The sequence below is a fragment of the Parasteatoda tepidariorum genome, chromosome 8, assembly GCF_043381705.1.
Source record: "Parasteatoda tepidariorum isolate YZ-2023 chromosome 8, CAS_Ptep_4.0, whole genome shotgun sequence".
In the NCBI taxonomy this organism is placed as follows: Eukaryota; Metazoa; Arthropoda; class Arachnida; order Araneae; family Theridiidae; genus Parasteatoda; species Parasteatoda tepidariorum.
The window spans coordinates 25,325,143-25,343,936 of record NC_092211.1 but is presented as its reverse complement, the minus strand read 5'-3'; the positions used below and the strand labels follow the sequence as shown (position 1 = coordinate 25,343,936).

Genomic DNA, 18,794 nt, shown 5'->3' with positions numbered 1-18,794 from the left:
CCTTTAGTGGAATGTTTTATACGATAATTTCATTCTTTTCTACAAAATGTATATAAAAATCATGTAATTATTCCATTATTCCATAATTATTCCATTGGTTTTAATTATTTTCTATAACTAAGAGAATTTTACCATGGGATCGAGTTGTTTTAACACTTTTTTATACCTATTACCAAGTTGAGAAATAAGTGGATCACTATTGAGAATCGCTTAAACAAGTCTTCAATGTTGTGGGATTTAGAATATTTTCTAGAGTGATTTTCTCGATAATGCTTTATGCTTTTCTGAGAGCCGTGGTAGCTCGGGAGTTAGAGTGATCGCGTCCCAATGAGAGGACCCGGGTTCGAATCCCAGCAACGGCTGGTCAATACGAATTCCGCACCTACCACAATGCTGACATAAAATATTCTCAGTGGTCATCTACCACTGAGGATATTTTACGTCAAGTTTTTGAGTCCTATTTATAATCAGGCTAACTGTTAGAGATTTTCGTGGTTTTCCTCTTCATGTAACGCAAATGCTGAATAGTTTCATCAAAAAGTTTTCCACGAAAGCCTATTTCTCTCCAAAACTTGGTCTAGGAATTTACCTTGTCTTTTGGAATGGTTTCAAAATTACAAAGCTATGGAACTGAACATTGGTAGTCGCAAACTCAAAAGTGGTTCGGCCCTTCAACGATGGTTATAAAATAAAATAAAATTTTACCAACTAAAAAAGATCTATGTTTTGTACTTATGAGCAGTTTTAATTTTGGGACCAGCTTTTCTCATGTTCTGACCACTGTGCGCTGAAGTCCACCTGTTATTCATCAACAAGTTGCTACAATTCTAATACCATTTTAGTTTGGAGGAAATAATGAACAATATTTAAATGAAGTTAAAAATCAATAAAATGAATGGTTTAAAAATCAACTCAGATTACGAATTATAATCTCTAAAAAAGAAAATCAGTGAATCAAATAAAATCAGTTATTATAGGTATTTACCCTTTAAATAATCTGAGGTTTTGAAAAATAATTACTTGCGTCGAAAAGTGAGTTGAAAGAAAAGAAAAAAAACTTGCCCGAAGAAAGTATAAAAGATAATCCTGATTAGCAGCATAAGTATCATCAATGTAACATCATAAAAAATTATTTAAAAATTTTAAGGATTTAAAATAACTTTTCATAAACTAAAGATAAATAAGCTTTTCATAAAAAGAAATTGCTTTGGATAAGGATCATAACAAATTTAATACTTTGTTTGAGCTTCCAGTAAATAAAATATTTAAGTTTAAAAATATTAAGATTAATTTCAGAACAATGATTTCATTTTAAAATAAAATAAAGAAATTAATATAATTTGACTCATAAGATTTCTAAAGCGTAACGCATGCATTATTATTTTTAAATCAAAATTAAAGACAAATTAAGCAATATTTATTTAATTATAATGATTCAATAATTTTGATGACAATTTGTTTTGAGTTCATTAGACTTAGACATAATTTCAATTATGAAAAGTGACAAGAGAGGAGAAAAATACAATATGTTACACTAAGTAGCAGAAATGCTAATTGGTCGAAAAAAATGCCAATTATTTACTTACATTTAAAGCAAAAGACAATTAAAAATTAAATAAAAATGAAAAGTTAATTAAATTTGGACGATTAAAACAAAAATAGTACAGTAGTATAATTGTTAGAGAATAAAACAATTTTGATAAATAAACTTTGAATTTTAGTATGAGTCTCAAAGCTTTATTTCAAAGAAAATTATTCTTTAATGCCTATGATGACAGTTTGTTTTTAGTTCATTAGACTTAGACCTAATTTCAATTATGAAAAGTGACAAGAGAGGAGAAAAATAAAATATGTTACACTAAGTAGCAGAAATGTAAATTGGCCACAAAAATGCCAATTATTTACTTACATTTAAAACAAAACACAATTAAAAATTAAAATTTAATTAAATATGGACAATTAAAACAAAAACAGTGCAGTAATATAACTGTTAGAAAATAAAACAATTTTAATAAATAAATTTTGAATTTTAGTATGAGTCTCAAAGTTTTACTTCAAAGACATTAATTCATTAATGTCTATGATGACAGTTTGTTTTTAGTTCATTAGACTTAGACCTAATTTCAATTATGAAAAGTGACAAAAGAGGAAAAAAATACAATATGTTACACTAAGTAACAGAAATGAAAATTGGCCACAGAAATGCCAATTATTTACTTACATTTAAAACAAAAGACGATTAAAAATTAAATAAAAATTAATTAAATCTAGACAATTAAAACAAAAACAGTGCAGTAATATAATTGTTAGAAAATAAAACAATTTTAATAAATAAATTTTGAATTTAATATAAGTTTCAAAGTTTTATTTCAAAGACAACTATTCATTAATGCCTATGATGACAGTTTTTTTTTAGTTCATTAGACTTAGACCTAATTTCAATTATGAAAAGTGACAAGAGAGGAGAAAAATACAATATGTTTCACTAAGTAGCAGAAATGCAAATTGGTCCCAAAAATGCCAATTATTTACTTACATTTGAAACAACAGACAATTAAAAATTAAATAAAAATGAAATTTTAATTAAATCTGGATGATTAAAGCAAAAACAGTACAGTATTGTAATTGTCAGTGAATAAAACAATTTTGATAAATAAACTTTGAATTTTAGCATGAGTCTCAAAAGTTTTATTTCAAAGAAAACTATTCATTAATGTCTATGATGACAGTTTGTTTTGAGTTCATTAGACCTAGGCCTCATTTCAATTATGAAAAGTGACAAGAGAGGAGAAAAATACAAGACACAAGTTAATTGTGACCGTCACTGTGATGAATTGCGGCAGGCTTAATGATTCGAGAGGTAATGACAACAGCTGCACGAGCGATGAGACTATCATTCGGCGCCTTTTTATTATTATTTTTTTCATATTTAAACCTTTCATTAGAAAAACTGACGAGGGCGTTGATACATAAGACTGTTAAATTAGAAAAGAAAACAAAGAGCTTATCGTGTAATTCACCGCTAAAAAATACGTAATAAAGTGCAACTATATTTTACAGGCATTACTTTTATCACTAAAAATAACGATGAATTTCAATCCGCTTTATATACAACCGGGCAATAAATCATTTATACTGGAGAGTAAAATATTATGTACCATCTAATGTTAGCTTTTCTCAAATATGCCAGTTAAGGATTTTAAAATACACTAAGAACACTCACATACACTTAAAGAACACTCACAAGTAATCTACACTCAGCATAAATCACAACATTCTAAAATATTTTGACGAAATTTAGTTTTGAAATTTTACACTACTTCTATTGCAAAAAGAAAAGACACTACTTCTATGCAAAAAGAAAAAAAAAAGAATTCATTGCTCTATTGAACAACAATTTATAACCCAAAATATGATTTGATCGATCATAAAAAAAAAAAAAATTTTTTTAGTATATATTTTAACTATAAAACACACCGAAGCATTTTTAGGGTTATAACTCATTTTAAAACAATGTTTTATAACTATCAAACGTAAGTTCATGTTATTCAGAACATGAAAGCGATTTATAGTTGGATTAAAAAAAATCTTTTCGTAGTTTTAAATATATAAAAAAATTATTCTAATGCTCTTAAATAAGCTAAAACAAAGCTAAATAAATACTCCTAAAACCTTGTTGAAAGTGAAAAAAAAATTAAGTATAAAAAATCAGAAATGTACTATTTAAAAATGTTTTGTTTAAAAAAATGCAATTTTTCCAAACAATTTCTCTCAAAAAAAATTTTAATTTTTTTGTTTAAAAAAATACTTATTAGTACATACTTACATATCAAGACACTTTAAGAGTAATAATTTGTTTTAAAAAAGTCAAACGTAAGTTAAGAAATGCATACATTTGTTATTTGAAAGCAATTTACATTTTTATTTTTTTTTTTAAATTTACGTTACAAAAAAAAATATTCTAATGGTACTAAATAAGTTGGAACAATGATAAAAATGATATACTCTTCTTGCAAATAGTAAAAAAAATTTACAAAATATTTCTTCATTATCATAGTTATTAAATTACCAAAAAAAAAGTACTTGATTATCATTATTTAATAAAACAAATTTAAATAGTCTCAAAAAGAATCAGCAGGAGGGAGAAAATAAAGTAAGATTATTTTCAACAAAAGTTGCTTATTTTTATCAAATAATTTACACAGACAAACTAGAAAACGAGTATATATAAATAAAAATAAAAAATACTAAAGGGGGGTGAAAACAAAAAGAATTTTCAAAGTTCAGAAAATAAGAGTTCAATTGGATTTGTGATGAGGCATCGAGAATCGAAAAAGGATTCGAAATTATATTACCAACGCATATTCGTGTTTTTTTACTTTCACTTTAGCTCTCCTAGGTCTGTTTGTTTTCAAAGAAATTTTTCACACTCCTCCGCCTTTCGATTTGTTTTCCACCCCTCTGCTGTCATTAACACTTTATGTGCCGGTTATGGAAATTACTTTCAGTTACATTTGCATTTCATTTTAGAAGCAGGGGTTAGAAAAGCTCCCTGCCGAGAGAGCTCACAAGAAACTGGGGAAAAAGTTGAAAATGAATGAGGAAAAATAAAAAAGGGGGGAAGAAAATGGAAAAGATAGGATTCCACAAAGCCATTTGTCTGGGGTTATTGGACTATTTTACGAGTTACGAAAAATGACAGAAACCCAAGAAAATAATTTGAGCGCCTTTACATAGGGAGATACTTAATTATAAGTTGCTGTTAGCTTTAAGACGCAACCAAACGTTTGGGAGTAACCTGGTCTTTCACATTTTTTTTTTGGATGGAAGCGGGATAGCTTGGTTGGTAGGGCACTGGGCCCTTGTTCAAGAGGTTGTGGGTTCGATCCCCGTGTAGTAAATGGTGACTAGTGCTCGTTAAATCCGTCGAGTCATAAAGTCCTCCATGTTCCCGTAACAAATTATACCTCTATGGGTACTGATCCAGGAGTTTCCTTGTCTTCTGGATTGGTTCCAAATTACAAGGCAACGGAGTTGAACATTAGTAGTCGTAAACCCAAAATTGGGTTGGCTGTTCAACGATGGTTATAAAATATAAAATAAAATAGGTTGCAGTGTTTCCCAAACTTATGAATTTTGTGTACCCTTTCTAAATTGTTCGTAACGCTGCGCACCACTAATAAAAAAAATGAATGTATTTTTTACTATAAGAAATTGCACAAAAGTTAAAATTCACAACTGGCTGTTGATACTACTGATTATTAACTGTTAACTCTGCAAAAAATAGCCAATAAAAAATACGTAATCGTACATTTTCATGGCTAGCTTCGTTTTTAAATGAAATTATTCGAAATTTTCGTTTGTTGCAAGATATTTCGCATAAGCATGTGTACCCCCTCTAAACTGTTCCCGTACCCCTGGGGGTACGCGTACCACACTTTGGGAAACACTAGGTTAGATTAATGGCATAGATCAGATTAATGGCATAAGAGCTTCAAAATCTTTAATGCGCTTTTCTCAAAGTAAGAACTAGATAAACTAGTTCGGACACTAAAGGTAAAAAAAAAATTATTATACTGAAGGGAGTTTTTGATATATCTCTCACTGATACTGATACTGATACAATGATTTTTTTTTCCCTACACCACAACTTGAAATAATTTAAACTCAAAACCATTGACACCTCTCTAGACAACTGGCGAGAGAAGTTCTATAGTTATACATATAATAGAAAAGCAATTTAGACCATTTTTAATGCTGTTTCCATTTTTTACACTAATCGTTATGCAAGAAAATCGGTATTAGAAGACAAATCTTATTTAATGTTCTCTTTACAAAATCTCAACATATAGTTGAAGTATATATTTTTCACGTGCTCAATCTTGATGCTACTATGAGATATACTTTTGAGATATGAGCGAAAATTTTCATTTTATTAAGGCAGTATAAACAAATTTCAGCTAGACACATTAATAGCAGCAGCTCTATGGATTATGGGGACCACAAGCACATACTTTGGGAGCTTCTAGTCTATGCGATTAACGTATTGCTATGATTTCTTTAAAAAAAAAAAAAAAAAAAAAAAAAAAAAAAATCTGANAAAAAAAAAAAAAAAAAAAAAAAAAAAAAAAAAAAAAAAAAAAAAAAATTTTTTTTTTTTTTGGAATATGTGATACACCGAAAGAAAATATCAAAACCACCCAATTAAGTAAAAATTACAAGTCAAAACCAGATACTGCTTTTACTCACTTAAGACAAATGATTCTGTCAACTGATACTGAGTTGCAGTTATCAACATATTAGTCGAGCATAGCACCCTGATGAAGTGAATGAAGATAAAGCTCGAGAACGGTTGAGATATTTTACCAACCCCGTTTATTGGGGGAGGGGAAGAAACTTTTGCTAAGTGTTATTTTTTCGTTCAAGCATCATTACACGCTCTAACGACTGAGAAGTATGTAGATTTAACAAGAAATTGCTACAAATTGATTTTTTTGGACCGATACATCACAAATTAAAATTATGAAATTTTACATACAAAGTTTGAGATATTTTTGCTTTGTATTCAAAAGAAATATGAATGAAGTAATATTTTTAAAAACTATACGAAACATCATTAAACGCTCTGACGACAAGAAGGGTAAGTAGATATAGCAAGAAATTGCAACCAATCAATTTTTTATAGACTGATAGATCACAAATTAAATCTATGAAAATTTTATGTAAACATATAAAGGTTGAGATACTTTTGCATTGCATTCAAAATAAATATGAATGAAGTAATATTTTTAAATACTACACGAAACATTATTAAACGCTCTGACGACANAGAAAATATCAAAACCACCCAATTAAGTAAAAATTACAAGTCAAAACCAGATACTGCTCTTACTCACTTAAGACAAATGATTCAGTCAACTGATACTGAGTTGCAGTTATCAACATATTAGTCGAGCATAGCACCCTGATGAAGTGAATGAAGATAAAGCTCGAGAACGGTTGGGTTGAGATATTTCACCAACCCCCGTTTATTGGGGGAGGGGAAGAAACTTTTGCAAAGTGTTATTTTTTCATTCAAGCATCATTACACGCTCTAACGACTAGAAGAGTATGTAGATTTAACAAGAAATTGCTACAAATTGATTTTTTTTTGACCGACAAATCACTAATTAAAATTATGAAATCTTACATATAAGGTTTGAGATATTTTTGCATTGTATTCAAAATAAATATGAATGAAGTAATATTTTTAAAAACCACATGAAACATCATAACACACTCTGATGGCAAGAAGGGTAAGTAGATTTAGCAAGAAATTGCAACAAATCAATTTTTTTAGACTGATAGATCACAAATTAAAACTATTAAAATTTTACGTAAACATACAAAGGTTGAAATACTTTTGCATTGTATTCAAAATAAATATGAATGAAGAAATATTCTTAAAAGATATATAAAAACGTAAGACAGTCTCAATGTATAATATGTGTGTCAAAAATATGTGTTCTTATTTTCTACAAAACATAGACAAAAATAAGCTACATATTAAAGCGCTATAGCCATTTCTGAATTTTGCATTAAAATTCATGACATATAATCTCACAAGAATTACAGATCTCTGCACATCGATTTGTAATGCTTAGTATTTTAAAGTGAATAAAGAAGAATTCAAAAAATAATACATACTTAAAATATTGAAAAAAGATCACAGTTATAATAAGAAAGAGATTCAGTAAATATGGCGAATTTTCGGCACCATTTTTAATTTTAAATTTAGAACAAAGTCATTACGATACTTATTAGATAACGAATTGTAATACTGCAGCAGTTTATTTAAAACAATAAATAATTCATTTGAAGGTCAATTTTATTTTATTTTCGATAACAAATACAATACAGAATTTACTTAAAAAGTCTTACATTTTAACAATAAGAAATGCCATTTCGCGTTTTGCGTTCTTTTTTTTCCTTTTTTTTTACAATTAGATTGCAGCAACTAAAAATTTAATAAAATTTAAAAATTTAACCAGCAAATAAAGCTTCTCACTTAAGAAATGATTTTTCCAAAGGAAAAAAAACTTAGGATCGATCTACACTAAGAATGATGGTATTTATTTTTAATTCAGTGCAAATATGAAATTATAATTGATATTGAACATACGGATTTTTATATATTAGTTTCGTTATGAAAAAAAAATTAACCATCTGAAGAACTGAACAGAAGGATTTTAAGCATAAAGCTTTAAAAAAAAAATCAAGAAGTCAAAAATAAACATCTCAAAGAAAAACTAAATCAATACTAAACTACAGTTTACAACGCAAATCGTTAATTCCTAAAAATATTAATGAGTAAAATTGTGGAAGCGCGTGACACATAAATAAATAAAAAAAATTTTAAAAAAAGTACCTATAACTAAAATTGTTTCATTTTCATAAAAAGTATTCAAAACAAATAATAAAACTTGATATTTGCATTTCGGATAACGATAGAATCATTTGCAGAATTATCTCAAACAAAATATATATATTTCAAAAAACTGAATGTAAACAAGTCAATTAATTTTAAATTACATTTTTATTTAAACGGCAATTCCACTAATGTATTTTATAAGAAAATAAAACGTCATGCATTACAAAATTTAAGCAATGATGTTTAAATGGAGTAGAGTAACTAATGGTATTTAAATATATAGACCTCAATCAATAACGAAACAAAAATATTAAACTTCATTTTGGTGGAATTAGCATTTAATTCAAATGCGTTTTACGATTCTTTTTCCTTTTTTTTTTAGAAGGAAGATTTAATTTGTAAAAAACCTTCTGTAATTGCAAAAAAATTCGAAAAAATTGAATCCACTTAGGAATGTACATACACTCTAAAAAAATTTTAAATCAAATAACGGTAAAATGTGGCGGCATCTCGGGTGCCGGTACTTTTTATCGTAAAATCCACTCATACACTAAAATTTAACGGAACAAAAAATCTGATATAGTGTAATTTTTATACAATATTATTTATTGTAAAATCACTGTTAATTAATAATTATTACCGTACAATATACAGTATAAAATTTTACGGTAAAATTTATTTTACGGTTGATGCATCCAGGGTGCCGGTACTTTTTACCGTAAATAGATTTGAAATAACAGCGTAACAGTTAGAGCAAGTTGTAGCTACTAAACATTTATCAATGTTCGCAAGAAAACAAAAAACTTAGGAAAACTTTTTTCCAAAGAAAAAGGATTATTTACCCAAAGAATGGCAAATAATATAACATAAATGTTCCATTTTGCGTAAAAATTAAAATATTTAATTAATATAGAATATATATTACGGCTTATTATATTTCGAGTTTTGTTTACATAATAAAAATATATAGCTACGATAAACTATGCCCTAAAAGAACATTCACAGTTTCTGTGAAAGTTCTTTTAGGTTCTTTAAAATGCAATTTTTAAGAAATAAAACACAATAGTTCCAATGTATCAAACACATTTTCATAAAATGTTTGTTTTTAAGGTCAAAAAAAAAAAATTTTTTTTTAAAAACTAAACAGCAGTTTACAAAATATATCTTTCATTATGAAAGTAAAAACGTACAAATAAGACGAAATAGGCGACATAAATAAAAACTAATAAGCATTAAAGAAAATTAAGCATTAAAGAAAAGGAATTTATAAATAAGCATTAAAGAAAAGAAATGGGAGAACTACTTAATATTTGCATTTTTGCTTACGGTAAAAGGTATGAAGAATTACTTAAAAAAAAAAGAATTTTTCGAAAAACAGAATGTAAATAAGTAGATAAACTTACAATTGTATTTTTATTTACAACGGCAACAACAAAAATGCTTTTAGAAACAAACAAGACGGCATATTTCACTAATGATACTCAAATACTTACTTATGCAATGATGTTCAGACTTAACATTGAGATAATGATGTTAAAACTCAGTAAATTAATGACGTTCAAAAAATATAGACCTCAAATCAATTAAAAAAAAACATCCCATTTATTTTTGATAGAATTATGCATTTCATCAAAAATTTATCCTCGGTATCCTTTTTGAAGGAAGATTGAAGATTTAAAAAAAAAACCTTTTCATAATTACAAATTTAATTCAAAAAATAAAAAATAATTCCTTTCAAAACGTAACAGCGTCAATAATTGTTTTCAAATATCAACGTGCGAATAGATTCTTTTTTTAAACCAAAATAAAAAATGATTCCTTTTAAAACGTAACAGCGTCAATAATTATTTTCAAATATCAACGTGCAAATAGATTCTTTTTTTAACCCACAGTAAAAAATGATTCCTTCCAAAACGCTATAGCGTCAATAATTATTTTCAAATATCAACGTGCAAAGATTCTTTTTTTTACCCACACCGGAGGAATATTTTTATCTACCTAATTTTAAATTTCATCAGATTAAAGAGTTATTTATTTTTTACTATAAATAATTGTAAATAAATTAGAAACATTCTTAAAATACAAACAGAACAGAGAAAAATAATGAGAAAAATGAACATTTAATATTGCTTTATCTGAAACAAGAAAATGATTGTCACAAATTAAAACACTATTAGTATTTTGCGAAATTATCCTGTTTCAGAAAGAACATTAATCCAAATTGTTAAAGTTTTTAAAATCCAAATTTTGACAAATCACTAAATTAGCAATTCATTAATAAAAAATAAAAAAAAGCATTTAGAAGAATAACATTTATTCTATTGAGTATCATTATATATTAAATGCAAAGCTATAAAAATAGCATATGCCTGTTTGAATATTTAAATGAACAAAAGTTCGTGAAAAATTAGAATATTTTCAAAAGTTCCCAACCCAAATAAATGCGAAACAAAACCCTCAAAAATCAAACTCCTAAAGGAAATTGAAACTCTTAAGCGATTTTATGAGCTTTTATTCAAAAAAGTAACTAAAATTGATAAATTGATTCACGTTTATTTTATCATTATAAAGAAGAAAAGTGCGGCGAAACATATTGGACACTGCTTATAAATAGAACAATAAATTTCTTCAGTTGCGTGTCTGTTTTGTTCAGTCATAATTTACTGAACCGTGGTTATTAATGACAGAAAAACAATTTAAGGATAAGGTTTGCATGTTTACAGATTCATATCAATCTAATCTAAATAAATTACACATTTCAGTCTTCAATAAAGTATTTATCACACCCATTTTTTATCATGTCAAAAACATTTGCTGATTATTTTTATCATTAAACAAAATTTTTAGTTTTAGAAAAACCATTTTTTTTTCGGGAAAAAATATTCTAAGGATTGGATTAGTAGGAAATGTATTCCATGTGCTTGAATTGAAGATGAATACACAAAATAAAATAAGATAATCACGTGGATGTAAATTTTTTCTTTAATTTTCTTTCTTCGGAAACTGACAACAGATAATTAAAAAATAATTTCAATAAATTAGCTAATATTAGCAATAATTACTAAAACTGCTAGTCAATGAACTTGATTACACTGGAATCAATAGACACAATAAGTGGAATAAAATTTTTAAAAATTTGTTGAATTTAACCCTTTTTTTCCCTCTTTAATTTAGTATCTAGATAAGGCATTTAGCACATCTGAAACAATCTTGACGTAATATTAGAAGTAAGATAGATTCAATATAAAGCAACATTTTACAGAGTTAAATTTATTACTTTATTACCTTTACATAAGTATTTTTGATATAGTTTCGAGACGAAATTTTTAAAACATTTTGTCTTCCCTTCAATAAGCTTTTTTTTTAAAAAATATTATCAATTAGAAACAGATTTACACTAAAATTAACTTCAAGCAAAAAGCATTTTAAAAAAAAAACTTATTTTTAAATAAAATTGAAAATTTTTTATTGATTCATTAAGTATACAGTATTGAGTAAAATAGGGAATAACATGTCAGATATGGCTTCTAATTTTGCAGTTACAAACACACTCTTTTATTGAAAATTGTATAAATGTGATTGAATTTCATTAATAAACAGCTCAAGGTTTCAAAAAACAATTCAAGGTTCAACATAACAGCTTCAAGGTTTCAATAGTTATGGGCTTAAAGACATAAAAAAGTTTCAAATAAATAAAAACACCGAAAAATCGCATGTTCTGGGGGGAAATTTCTAACAATTAAAAATGAAACAACGCAACCAACGATGACGTAACATTGCTCAAAGTTGCAAACATTATTCTTTATTTTAGGGCTGCATTTTTAATAACCCTGAACTACCAGCTGTTCCGTTTTCTTTTTCAATTGTTCGCACTATTTTATAACGCAAATAGTGCCAAGTTTAAATTTCATGTTAAATTATAGGAGAACCTTTAGGTCCAAGCAAATGTTGCATTGTAATACGATTTCTCTTCGATTAAACGGTTGGCATTGTAAGCGTAAAATATGTTGTAATATTGTTTTAACACAATTTTCGAATAACAAATTAAAATTTAGCATACTTAATCCATTCACTTACATTGCCAGCATAAAATATTAATTAAATTACTCTGAAATTTTTTAGATTATTTAAACTTTTTGAGATAAAAAAAAAGGCGCTCTATTATTGGATTGAAAAGAAAGAGAAAAAAAAAACGAAAAATAAAAACCACAGATGTGAAGGCGGTGGACATAATTGGTGGAGCATCATTTCAGTTTTCTCATTTTTCTCACTAGATCCCCGATGCTGGCGTGATGATATACCTAACCACACCACTAAATGGAAGATAGAATGATACGAGCGGAAAAGAATATAGGTTGCTATGGAAACAGCAATACGCTTGACAGCTGTGACGCATTCGTGACGTCACGAGGAGAAAATGATCAAAGCAGATAAGCTAAATTACGGAAGCAATTGGGGCAACTAAGTTAAAAACCTACTTTACACTATAAATAATAATAAATTTTCGACTCAGATTCAATTTTTGAATGAATTAAATTAATATGTCTCCAGTCATGCTCAACTTACACCAAAAAAAACAAAAGTTACAAAATCTCATATTATTGTATTTGGCGACGTATAGGGTTAAAATGTAAAGTTTTTAAAACATCTCTTAAAATTATTTTCCAAAACTAATTTTTTTTGTAAGCATTTTTCATTTTTTTCATTTTACTTCTTTTTATCAGTTAAAAAAAGGGTCACTTTTTTTTCAGTAACCTGGTTGGAAGGGCGCTGGGCCCGTGTGTCCAAGAGGTCGTGAGTTTGATCCCCACCTGTCGAAAACTCCCCTAAATAGTGACTGGCGCACGTTAAATCTGTCGCATCGCAAAGTCCTTCATATTCCAATAACAAATCATACCTCTGGGGGTGGAGATTAATCGGAGAATTGGAGATTGATCGTTCTCTGGTTCAAGTCAAAATTACGATCTGTGAATGAATGGGTCAGCCTTTAAAACGGGTTGTAGCGTGTGTGTTGCTGAAGTCGTAATCTTAGCCATAGGTGGCGCCACTGAAAACAAGAAACGCACCCTCTGCCTTAAATACGCCTCGGTTTCATCAAGCAGGCTTGTTGGATTGGCAAGTGACATTAGAAACAACAAAAAAAAAAAATTTATTTCAAAATAAATTTTTTAAAAAAATTATAGAAATATATCAAGAAGAAAACAATAATAATAATAAAACTCTCAAAAGTACTTTATTTTTTTTAATTGATTAAAAAATATTTTGCTACTTAACTTTTGCAATATTTGTTTAAGCACGAAGAGAAATAAGTAAAAAATAAGTTTTAACGACATAGCATTCATAGCAAAACTAATCCAAAAAAAAAAAAAAAAAAAAATTTTTAAAAAAAAAATAACAATTTAAATAAAAACTAAAAATTATTATGACGTCAAAAACTATCATAAAACAGTCATGAACTTTGGCTTTTTTCCAAAATATACACACGATGTCAAATGTATGGTTAATAGATGTTTTTTGCACTTCTGTAAAACTTATAAAAATAGATTGAATTGATTTATATTAATTGATAGACTGAATACATAATTTCATGACACAAAAGTCAAATGCAACTATGCGCTGAACTCAAATTAAAAAATGAACTTACGATAATACATGCTCAAAATAACACAATCAAACAGTGCTAGAAACTATGCCTGATACAAAAACAAAATAAAGCGGGAAAACAATATGGAAAAAAGCAGAACTGCAATTATGAACACTATAGTTGTTTCAAATTATAAAAGTTCTAAAAAGTGGAATGGTTTGGAAAATCTTCATCTCGCATATGTTTTGTCAAAAAACTGAAAGGGAGTATGTTTTGCTATGTGTATGTGTTTTGTATGTTGCGAACAATAAGATTATGTAATTTAATAAGAACATTAGGTCATACTCGCAACGCACATAGTCATTCAATTTTCAGAAAAACGGATTCAACGTTTAACCACAATATGCGTACTTTGAACAATAATATTGTGTCACTTTGCAGCATCCTTAATATGGTATTTAACTAAACTACTCCAGTTTTAAGTTGAACTATAGTATAGAGTAATTAAGATTAAGAAGTGCGATAATATGATTCAACTTAATACCATAATAAGGTTTCAGCACGTTTGAACGATATTATGGTTAAAAATTTCAAAGAATGTACAGTGCGCAAAAAAATAAACGGACCACTAAAATAACTTTTGATCTAATAATAAGATCTTCACGTTCTGAGACTCAATTTTTATGGTTCGAAGGAGTGACCTCAAATAACTTAGTTAATCAGTGCTGACGATATTTTAATTTACGCAACCAGACACAAAAACGTACTATCTCTGTAAAAATAACATACTTACTTTCTTCCATGGATTCGGATTACTGACCCTCCAAACATAGGAAGTAGATGCAATCTAAGAAATATGGCTCCAGTAGTTTGGTCTGAAGAGCGGGTTCGAAGTTCGAACTCCTTACTGTTAATTTTATTTTTGGTGTATTTTACCATATCTCGAGAATTTTTCTACCGAAGTGAAAAAAAATTGCATAAAATTATAAAATTTCTTTATCTATATAGATAATTCCATGCAAAATACAACTTTTTAGTAAATATTATTATTTAATAAAAGTAAAAAACTGTTTGAACTATAAGAAAAAAAATTTCTCCCTAATTTTAAAGAATACAATTTTAAATGGCAAAATACCAAATTTGAGCGAAATCATCACTTTTAGTTTATTTTGCGCACTGAACATACTGTCTTTAATGTTTTATGCTCGTTATGAAACTGTCTACAATAGATAGTTAATAATTAATACACTTAAATTATCAGTTACTTTAATTAATTCCCATTCAAATAACTAGTTTTGTCTCTTTTAACTACGTCAATAAAAATCATGAAAATTACAGAAATGAATTAAAATGAACAGTTTTTACAGTTACAGTCAAATATTTTTTACAAAAAAATCGACATTAAAATATCGATTTGTTGAAAAGAAACAATTCCACCGAGCTTACAATAAAACCCGAAACTGTCTACAATAGATAGTTAATAATTACACTTAAATTATCAGTTACTTTAATTAATTCTTATTCAAATAACTAGTTTTCTCTCTTTTAACTACGTCAATAAAAATCATAAAACTTACATAAATGAATTAAAATGAACAGTTTTTACAGTTACAGTTAAATATTTTTTTAAAAAAAATCATTTTTGAAATATCGATTTGTTGAAAAGAAACAATTCCACCGAGCTTACAATAAACCCCTTACCGTTTTCATTTATCAAATGCAGGGAAGGAAAAACAACATAAAAACAAGATACGAAGATGAGGGGATAAAAAAAATGAAATTAAAAAAAAAAAAAATTCATGCATGAATGGAAATACATCATGCAGGGAGAAAGAGAAATACGAGCCATTGGGGGTGCGGAATATACAAAGAAACGGTACACAATTTAGACGGCAAATTAAATAAAGATTTGAATAAAAAGTAACATTAAGGATGAAAAAAAAGAGAATTAAAGCTTATAAAATATATCATGCAAAATAAATGGTGACTTATATAGGGGATTGATAATTATAAGGATCTGGATAATGTTTTTCGTTGAAACAACAATATTTTAAGTAAAAAAACAAATAGGTTTTGATTATATAAAAATAATTGTAACATTAAGCAAATGTAATGTGATTTTTTTTTAAGTAGCATAAAATAATGTGAAATATTAGAAATGAGAGTAATATGCAAATATCTCATAAGAAACAAGATTTTTAAAATTATGGGGGGAACAACACAATGAAAAAAGGATTTTTTTTTAATGAATTTGACAACGATTTTAATAAACTTAACATAATACGTTTTTTAAAAAAAATTTACGTACATGTTTTAATATTTATAATGTTACAAATACAAAAATGTAGAAGAATAGCGCTTACATAATGCAGTGTTAATGATTATAATTTATTTTTTGAATTATCCATAATTTGCTGTACTCATAAGTAAAAAAATAATAATAACCAAATTTAAGTTCGTTTTCATTTTTTTTTTCAAACTACATGAATGTAGTTTTTGCTGCACGTAGAAGCTTTTTTTTATTAAAAATTTCATAAAAAGGCAGTGTTTTAAAAAAAAAATAATAACATAAAAAAAAGTTACATTTTCGTGAATTACTCAAAATCAGTCAACCCAGCTGAAAAATCCCGACGAGCAACGAAATGTAGTTTTTGTTGCATGAATGTAGTTTTTGATGCACGTAGAAGTTTTTTTTTTTTAAAAAATCATGAAAAGGAGGTGTTTTGAAGGATAAAAAAGGCAAAATAAGTTACATTATCGTGGATTATTCAAAATCAGTGAACCCAATTGAAAAATCCCTACGTGCAACGAAATGTAGTTTTTGTTGCATGAATGTAGTTTTTGGTGTACGCAGAAATTTTTTTTAGGTTAAAAAACATAAAAAGGAGGTGTTTTGAAGAAGAAAAAAGACAAAATAAGTTAAATTTTCGTGAATTACTCAAAATCAGTGAACCCAATTGAAAAATCCCTACGTGCAACGAAATGTAGGGGTGGCTCAGGGAATAGAGCGTTCGCCTTCCAATGAGATGTACTGGGTTCGAATTCCACCAATGGCTGGTCGATACGAAACCGCATCCGACTTGCACCGACCACAGTGTTGACGTGAAATATCCTCAGTGGTAAACGGATTACGGATTAGAGTCCCTTTGCCGTCAGGCTAACCTTGGGAGGTTCTCGTGGTTTTCCTCTCCATGTAACGAAAATGCGGGTTAGTTCCATCAAATTTCTCCTAATACTTGATCCAGGAGTTCTGGATTGGGTTCTTGTCTTCTGGATTGGGTTCAAAATTACAAGGCTACGGAGTTGAACATTAGTAGTCGTAAACCCAAACAAATTGGGTCGGCTGTTCAACGACGGTTATAAAAAAATTACTTTCGCTTCCTAAACTTATGAAAAAGTAGCAATACATTTCTTCACACTTAAAATAAATAACAAAATTTTACAATTTCAACTAAAGTAAACAAAACAAAATTTAAAAGGAAAATCTAAAACTTATCAAAACTACGCGTCACTTTTCCCGCCCAAGACAGCAAAAAAGTAGTTACAGGAAACGGAAACCAGGATGTCCCGGATATAAAAATTTCGAGACAGGATATTCAATTTGAAAAGAAAAAAAAAGCAACTATTATTGCCATTGACGAATTTATTCAACACCACCATATTAAAACACCGACAAGAAATACGTGTGAATGATTTAAATAAAAATAGAATAAAGGAAAGAGATCATGCTACGAACAGTTTTAAAACTTATTTACATCATTTAAGAACAAAATATTATGAATATTTTTGGCTTGTATAAAAGTCCGGCACCAAAGTAATCTGAACCATGCAGTATGACATTTTACGTCGTTTTTGTTCACAATTAAAAACTTAAAATTTATTAAAATAATTTTAATTTGCTTGACAGAGCCGAGGTGGCTCAGTGGATAAAGCGTTCGCTTCCCGATGAGGTGACCCAGGTTCGACTCCCAGCCGTGTTTGGTTGATTAAGATTGATTATGCTCCCGGTTAGCACCGACCACAGTGCTGACTAAAAATATTCTTAGAGATAGACGAATCAGGGGTTCTCGGTTTATAAACAACTTGCAATCGGAATAACATTGGAAGGTTTTCGTGTGATTTTCCTCTCAATGTAACACAAATGCGGGTAGATTCAATCATAAAGTCCTCCAAGAAAGTTGGTTTTTTCCAATGCTTAAACCAGAAGTTCCTTTGTCTTCTGGGTTGTGTTCAAAATTACAAGGTTATGGAGTTGAACATTGACAGTTGTAAACTCAGTATCGGGTATTCTGTTCAATGCTTGTCATAAAATGAAATAAAATTTGATTGACAATGTCATGTTATTATTAAAAGCAAAATAATCTTAATTTGATCAATTGTATTCAGTCAAACACCAAACTGATCCAGGCAATTAAAAAGACACTATACCAGGGAGAACCTTTTCATAGCAAATTCTTTTTTACCTCTGTTACTAATTTAAAATTATAAGTTTAGAAAAAGTGAGTTCAGACAAGCCTAAAGTAAGGCATGAAATTTCAATTACTGAAAAAAATTGAAAACATCATAATGTAAACAAATTATTGGAAGAGCACTTCCCCATTGCATAATCCTAAGTTATCCTTTCCTAATTTGCCCTCTTAAAAATGATGTTATATATTTATAACAAACCTATAGTAATATTTTAACATGATAAAATATTTCAGAATAATCTTGATCTGCTGTATTGACCAAGATCTTAAAAAGTTTATTATTGGACTTAAAAAGAACCTTCACGTACAGTTACTCAGTATTTACTCAGAA

The 18,794-nt window shown here is 28.1% G+C and overlaps 1 protein-coding gene across 1 annotated transcript in view; it reads right to left on the bottom strand.

Moving 5' to 3' along the window:
- Nucleotides 1–18,794, bottom strand: part of LOC107455061 (Myosin 81F) — a 191,188-nt gene that overhangs the window by 65,336 nt on the left and 107,058 nt on the right. The gene's annotated exons all lie outside the window — the stretch shown is intronic.